The sequence below is a fragment of the Choloepus didactylus genome, chromosome 6, assembly GCF_015220235.1.
Source record: "Choloepus didactylus isolate mChoDid1 chromosome 6, mChoDid1.pri, whole genome shotgun sequence".
NCBI classification, from domain to species: domain Eukaryota; kingdom Metazoa; phylum Chordata; class Mammalia; order Pilosa; family Megalonychidae; genus Choloepus; species Choloepus didactylus.
Window position 1 is genome coordinate 83,801,465 of NC_051312.1, and position 7,676 is coordinate 83,809,140.

The 7,676-nt window shown below is 34.6% G+C and overlaps 1 pseudogene; it reads right to left on the reverse strand.

Moving 5' to 3' along the window:
- Positions 1-3,228: 3,228 nt before the first annotated feature.
- LOC119537177 lies at positions 3,229-5,540 on the reverse strand (annotated as a pseudogene).
- Between the last annotated feature and the right edge of the window lie 2,136 nt (positions 5,541-7,676).

Genomic DNA, 7,676 nt, shown 5'->3' on the forward strand with positions numbered 1-7,676 from the left:
TTGCACATATTTTATTACATGGTTACTTATTTTTTTTCTTATTTTGAGTTGTTAAAGATATATATATATTCTGGATATGAGTCCTTTGTCCTTTATGTGATTTGCAAATATTTTCCCTGAGTCTGTGCCTTGCATTTTCATTCTCTTAACAGTGTCTTTCATTGATGAATTATTTTTAATTTTGATGGAGTTTAATTTGTCTTTTTTTTTTTCCCAGAGTTGTACTTTTGGTGCCTAATTTAAAAATTATTAAGAAACCCAAGTCTCAAAGATTTTCATCATGTTCTCTTATAGAATTTTATAATGTTAGGATCTACATTCAGTTTATGATCATTTTTAGTTAACTTTTTTATAAGGCGTTAGTAGAGGTTGAATGTGTTGTTTGCTGTTCTTGTTGTTTGATGTGAGCATATTTGTTAAATAAGCTATGATTTTTCCATAATTTCCTTTTTCCTTGTAAAAAATAAATTGAGGTCTGATTATAGGGATGGATTTTTGGGCAGGGAAAAGCATTATTTAATAAGATCTGCTGGATGGATTTGAGGAAACATAGGAGCAAAGAGAAAAGGGATATCGGCACTCTTTCTTCTCTCCCTGATTAAAAGGGTTAAGTGACTCTCTTTGTACCCCCATAATACAGGTGCAAGTCTCTGTCATGTCCTGATAGCACAGTGTTTTCAATATTTTACTGTTGTGATTATCTCCACTATAAGATTAGCTTCTTGAGGTCAGAGAAAATATTTTACTCATAGTTATTGCAGTAAAATGTTTATTATTAAAGAAGAATGAAAGCAACCAAGGAGGGTGTCATTTACTGTATCTTAGTGGTAGGGCTTAACCTGGAGAATTTGCTGAATGTGACCTCATAATCTGCTATTCTGCAGTCTGTAAACTTAACTACTTTTTAGTCTTTTTTATTAGAAAAGTTGTGGATTTGCAGAACAATGATGCATAAAATACAAGATTCCCATATACCTTCCTATTATGCATTGGTGTGGTGCATTTGTTACAGTTCATGACAGAACATTTTTATAATTTTATTATTAGCTATAGTCCATGGTTATACTTAGGGTTCACTATTTGTGTAGTGCAATTTCATGTTTTTATTTGAAAAATTATTCTACTACCACATATTTAGGTAACCTAACATTGCCTCCTTTTGTTCACATTCAGACATATATTTCAGTGTTGTTAATTATGCTCACAAGGTACTACAATCACCACCAAAATATTTCAATTTTTCCAAATTCCCATTCCCTTTCTCCACCCAGTTCCCTAGTAACCTATATCCTAGATTTTCATCCTCTGAATTTGCTTATTCTAATTGTTCATATCAGTGAGGTCATACCATATTTGTCCTTTTGTGTCTGGCTTATTCACTCAACATGATGCTTAAGAGTTCATCCCCATTGTCACATGTATCAGAATTCCATTACTTTTTACAGTCAAATAATATTTCATTGCATGTATATACCACATTTTGTTTATCCATTCATTGACTGATAGACATTTGAGTTGCTAACATCATTTGGCAGTCGTAAATAATGCTGTTATGAACATCAGTGTGAAAATATCTGAGTTCCTGATTTAAATTCTTTTAGATATATACTTAGAAGTGGGATTTCTGACTCATGATAAGTCTATACTTTCAATAAATTAGATAACCTAGGTGAAATGGATGAACACTTAGAGACACACAAACTACCTACACTGACTCAAGGAGAAATAGAAGAGCTCAACAAATATTAGTAAAGAGGTAGAATCAGTAATCAAAAATCTCCCAACAAGACAAGCCCAAGAGATGGTTTCACAGGGGAATTTTACCAAACATTCCAAGAAGAATTAATACCAATCCTGCCAAAAAATTGAAGAGGAGGCAACACTCTCTAATTCATTCTGTGGGCCCTGCATCACTGTCCTACCAAAGCCAGATAAAGATACCACAAGAAAAGGAGTCTATAGACTAATATGTCTTATGAATATAGATGTGAAAATCTTCAACAAAATACTAGCAAACCAAATCCAATAGTCCATTAAAAGAATTATACAGTATGATCAAGTGGAATTTATCCTTGGTATGCCAGGTTGGCTCAACAAAAGAAAGTAAATGAACGTAATACACCACATTAACAGGAAAAAGAAAAAAACACACGATTATTTCAATTGATGCAGAAAAGGAATTTGATAAAATGTTAGTAAACTAGGAACAGAAGGTAACTTCCTCAACATGATAAAGAGCAAATATGAAAAGCCCACAGGTAACATCCTACTTAATGGTGAAAGACTGAAAACTTTCCCCTTAAGATCAGGAAAAAGACAAGGGTGCCCAGTGTAATCACTGTCATTTGACATTTTACCGGAAATTCTTGTCAGAGCAATTAGGCAAGAAAAAGAAATAAAAAGCATCCAAATTGGAAAAGAAGTAAAGTTTTCCCTATTTGTAGATGACATAATCCAATATTAGAAAATCCTGAAAAATTCATAAAAATGCTCCCTAATAAATGAATTTATCAAAGTGGTGGTATACAAGATATACACCCCCAAATCAGTAGTGCATCTATACATAAACAGTGAACAATTACAAGAAATCAAGAGAAAAAATTTCATTTTCAATGGCAACTAAAAGAATCAAAGATATAGGAATAAATCTAAGGATATAAAGGTCTTCTACATAGAAAACTACAAAACTTTGCAAAAGAAATCAAGACCTAAATAAATGGAAGGACATTACATGCTCATGAATCAGAAGACTAAATATTGTTAAGATGTCAGTTCTACCCAAAGCAATTTACAGATTCAAAGCAATTCCAATCAGAATTCCAACAATCTTCTTTGCAGATATGGGAAAGTCAATTTTGTGGCCATGTGATATTTTTTAACAATGTAGAATAAGTTTGTCAAACTGGTATGCAAAGTTATTTGTAAAAGGATAACACTATTTGTTTAGAAACAAGCCACTTTTCTGTTTATATTTCCTTATTCTTGATATAAATTGGAGACATACTATTTAAAAATAATACTTTTTAAATAGTAAAATATAGAAGAGATTCCTGAGCATAACAAAAATACCTTGAAAATATGTGGCCATTTGAAGTATAAAATAGAAAATGTAAAGGAAAACTACCATTTGAAGGCTTATAAACAGTGAAAAATAGTTTGGTTTTTCCACATACATTATTTTACCTTAGTGTGAACAAAAAATAGTCTCAAATTTAATGGCTACAAATCTCAAAGACTGGGAGAGGTACACGAAATATGAAACTTCTTTAGTGTCATGCGAACTGAACCCAGTTCTCTGTCCTTTCCAAACCATCTTCCAAGGCTTCCTGATTGAATCTTGTCTGCAGTCATTTGTCCTCCAGTAGAAGGCATTTGACTAAGTGCGGACTCAATCTGGTCTTTTTCTTTGGTAAGATCATCAAAAAATGTTCCATTTTGGTTAGGGTCTGAATTTTTGATCTATATTCAAAATCATTACCATGTGGTTTTACTGAAATAGGCTTACACTGTATTTATAGCTAACTGATTTATTCCTCTCACAGGCAGATTTTATAGACAATGGTTTTTGCTCCATTCAGCAATGGTTCAGGGCAAGAGCTATGATTTTCAGTATTTTTTCCTGAATATTTGCCATCTTCCAAGTCATGTAGAGGAAGAAACCGGAGTTGTTTTCTTGGATTATCTAAATCATCCCAAAGTATATCAAATCAAAATGGACTGCTTTCATTTTTGCTAAGTAGATGATTAAAACCTGGGGACAGATTTTCTTTAGGGGGGATCATTTTGGACTCTAAGCCACAGTCACTGGTGTTAACATAAACTCTCTTTTTGTTGGAGTATTTGATTTATGATGTGAAGGTGGTAAAGATGATGCTCTCTGTGAGGCAGAATTAAATCTCTTTTACCTCTCTGGGGGACTGACTTGCACTGACTGAAGTTTCAGCATGCCAGGGAGTCACTATTTAATTTGAGGAGTCTATTTCTCTGTCTGTGTGCTCCAACTTTTAAATACTTTTTCCTCATACCAAGTTCTTTTAAAGCTTCCATGATTGGTGTGCCTGAAGCCTCTCTCTGTTTGGTTTGGTTTGGTTTTATCAATAAACTTGTTGGTGCATCTCCAGATGAAGAATCCTTTTCTGGAGGAGAATGGTACCCAGGAACACATGTGTCTTCCAGCTGGTTATTCACTTTACTGGCCAACTTTTGGATGTCCAGGGTAGTAAAGATGGAATACTCTGCTCCTGGTATCAACCACTTTCACCTGCTGACATCTGAAGTTGCTAGTGTGTTTGCATGTGAGGGTCTCATGGGAAATTTAGAATTCTGTTGAAGACTTTATTTTCATGCTCTACTTGCTTGACCTGAGCTTCAAGTTTTGAAATTGTTCTTTTCACAACAAAAATCTGATTTTGTGCATCAAGCAATTTGTTCTCAGTTGTATTTAATGTTCCTTTACCCTTTTGTCTTCTTTTCCAAGAGACTCATTCTCTCCTAAGAGATCTTGAAACATTCTGTTTTCTTGTTTTACTCTAGCTTCTTTATCACCTGAGAGTGTGTGAGCATTGTCAAATGCTTCTTCTAAATCCTGCAGTCTAGATTTTTGTCACATGATCATATTGGTTTTTTTCTTTATTATTTGTTCTCGTTTCCTCACTTCATTCCTGCAAAATTTTGGAGGCACTGCTGGTTGCACTAAAGTGTTCTCTCAAATCATTCACTTCAATTTCCAGTAAGTTAGTATTTTCAAGTGTTCCCATGTGACTGATGCTTCATTTAGAGCACCATCTAATTGACCACATCTGTCCACAAGAATTTGATTGGTTCTTTTCCAATCTTCAATTGCAGAATTTTCTTTTGCCTCTGCTTCTGTTTCAAACTATTTATTTCTGATTCATAATAAGCTCAAAAATCTGCTACATGTCAAGCATGCTTTTCCTTCAGATTTTGCCTAACCTTAGACAATATCACAGGATCTTCCACAGAAGTCAATGAAATGCATTCTGGGACTCTGTTGGCTGTACCTGGAAGCTGTGACTGGCTGACTGAGGCTGGAGTTATCATGACAGTGTTTTCTTCATCTATAGTGTTGACTGAGATATTATTACTAGTAATAGTGTGTACTGAAGGGAACATAGAACTGGTCCTATTTTCATTTTGGAATGCATGATTTTTCTTAGGATCCACTGGTAAAGCTTTTGGATGAAGGATATTTGGGGAATCCAGCAGATAACTGAGAAGCAATATTACTTGCTTGTGAAAATGAGTTATGTCAGAGTGACCAGAAACACTAGGTTCTAGAACAGAGTCTGCTAAAAAGGAAATTCTGTCATCAAGTGTATTTAAAAAGTCATGTGGTTGTATCCCTGAACTCTGCTGATTTGGCTTCATAGGTAATGTTGGATCTAGAGTCAGTCCTGGCTTGGTGATATATTCACAGAGGAGGACAGTACAAACATCTTCTCTAAAGTCTCAGGCAAAGAGTGATACATGTCCTTCTCCTCTGGTTTCCAATAAGCCAGTCCTTTTGTTGCATCAGACATCCAAGAATTTGGACTTCCATATGGTTTACTGTGGTAAAAAGCCTGAGGATGTGTAGCAGCAGTGAAATCAGATTTCTCATTTGGTGATTTCTTCATCTGTTCCCTTCCTAGTAGAGATTGTGAGCGAACCTATTCTATGTGTGCTCTCTTTGGTTGGTTCTGTTTAAGATTTTGTGCCCATGATGTTATAGATTCACTATTTGTTTTCCCACTGTATACTTCAGAAATCTTATTTTCACCAAGAAAATGATATTGAAATTCACCAGGAAAAACAGAAATATCTTCTTTTAAAGATGCATTAAAATTTTCAGTAGTCTGTATATAAAGGCTCTTATTGTTTACACCATTTACAAGTGAATCCATCTGCACCATACAGACTACATACTGTCCTTTAGAAACCTCTTTATACTCCATGAACTCTTTAGGGTCTTTAGATTTGTAGGTATTTAATTCTGAAATACAAAAGGTAACATACCCACTGCTCACTGAATTACTATCCATGTTGCAGTCTGGTTGGGATGGGGATGTTTATTGATGCATTTCAGGTTCTTTAGACTGAGGATAACTGACAATAGATTCATTTCTGTCACTGTTTTCAGGAAAAAAAATTGACTTTCTGAAAATATTTGTTTGCTTGAAGAACTATCATAGGGAGCCCAAGAAGTACTACTGGTTTGTAACTTTACTAAAATTTTTTTATCTCTTCTTTGTTGAATTTGTGCAACTGTTCCTGCTGGGCAACTGTCTGTTCTTGGCATTGCTTTTCTGTCAAACTGAATAGTTGTAACCAATTGGTCTCACAGTTTTTCCAAAGTACTGAATCAGTCTTTCCGCTGTTTGGTAGCTCTTGGATTAAGAAGTTTAGGCCTTCAACTATACCTTGAATTACAGATGATCTGGTCTTCCCTGAGAAAGAGAATATTCCATTTGTACTAAGGTGAGGACTACTTCTATTAGTACTTAAGTTCAGTCCAAGAAAATGAGGGAAATCTTTGACATCAGATTTTATAGAAGCTGAAGTTTTCTGTTGGGTTTTCCCCTTACAGAAAGTCAAAGCCCATATTGTATAGAATTTGTTACTGTCTTAATTTGAAAATGTAGGTTCTTTCACTGTTTGAAGAAATGGAATCTGAGTCATTTACAGGTGCTTCACTGTCTACAGGCATTTTCAGTTACTAACATTCAGAACTGTAAAATATCATAAGCTTCTGAAAGTCCGGCTGCCACTCCCACTGCCAATGTCAGGGTAGGGCAAGTGGCCTCTCATGACCCTTCAGCTCTGTGGCCACATGATTTTTGACAAGGGGCAAAGACAACTCAATTGGAAAAGACAGTCTCTTAAACAAATGGTGCTGAGAAAACTGGATCTCTACTTGCAAAAAACCTACCTCACTGCTTATACAAAATCAACTCAAAATGGATCAAAGATCTAAACATTAGAGTGAGAACTAGCAAACTTCTAGAACAAAACAAGGGTAAGGATTTTTCAGGAACACATGGTTTCTTAGACTTTACACTCAAAGCACAAGCAACAACAACAAAAAAAATTAGATCAATGGGACCTCATAAAAATTAAAAACTTTTGGGTCTCAAATGACTTCATCATGAAAGTAAAATGACAACCTACACAATGGGAGAAAATATTTGGAAGCCACATATCCACAAAGGGTTTAATATCCAGAATATATAAATGAATTATTTAACTTAACAACAAGAAGATATACAGTCAAATTTAAAATAGGCAAAAGATTTGAATAGACATCTCTCCAAAGAAGATATACAAATGGCCAAAAAGCACATGAAAAGATGCTCAAAATCATTAGCCATCAGGGAAATGCAAATAAAAACCACAATGAAATACCATTTCATACCCACTAGAATGACAATTAAAAAAAACAAAAAACAAAAATTTCAAGTGTTGGAGAGAATGTGGAGAAATAAAAACATCCATTCATTGCTGGTAGGAATTTAAAATGGTGCAGCCACTGTGAAAAGACCATTTGACAGTTCCTCATGAACTCACTATTATATTTACATGTGTGAATGACCACTTAAAGCTATTTATTAAAGGCACTGTTTAAAGATGTGGGTAGAGATTGGGGAGTAAGACCTCCAAGAGAAATCATTCTCTGATAA